The 585-nt window shown below is 70.4% G+C and overlaps 1 protein-coding gene across 1 annotated transcript in view; it reads right to left on the reverse strand.

Moving 5' to 3' along the window:
• The window catches only part of H696_04080 (hypothetical protein), a 6,922-nt gene that overhangs the window by 3,188 nt on the left and 3,149 nt on the right, over nucleotides 1-585 (reverse strand). The window lies entirely within an intron of this gene.

Below are 585 nucleotides of genomic sequence, written 5' to 3' on the forward strand. Positions count from 1 at the left end.
CCCGGATCCAGTGTGGTCTCTCCCTCCCTCCCTCCCTCCCTCCCTCTCCCTCCCTCCCTCCCTCCCTCCCTCTCCCTCCCTCCCTCTTCTCGGTCATATCACTTTCTTTCCCACTTCCCTCCTCTGACGCCTCTGGTCGACCCCTCCGCCACCCCAGACGCCGGTCGACATTGCCCAGACTCTGCCTCAGAATGAAATCTCCACATTCTTCCGCATCCTAGAGAGTGTGAGGAACAACCCGTCGACATCGATGACCATCACCTCAGATATGTATACAGGTACGCGCCGGGCCCGAGTTGCATGTCTTCGCCGCCGCAGCCGCCGCCGCCGCCGCCGCACTCTCGCCAGGTCACTCACGTCCCGTTGCCCCTTGCACCTCCCCCCCCCCCCCCTCCCCCCCCCCCCCCCCCCCCCCCCCCCCCCCCCCCCCCGCCCCCCTGGCCAGCCGCCCACCCGGACCCCGCGGCGACGCGCCCCCCACAACACGAGCCACAGCATCGGCGGCGCCTGGCCCCGGGGCCCGGCATAGTGCTCCACAGCTGCCGCCACCCCCCCCCTCCGGCTGGTCGTGCCTCCGCCAGTGCA

Source organism: Fonticula alba (assembly GCF_000388065.1).
Source record: "Fonticula alba strain ATCC 38817 unplaced genomic scaffold supercont2.6, whole genome shotgun sequence".
NCBI lineage: Eukaryota > Rotosphaerida > Fonticulaceae > Fonticula > Fonticula alba.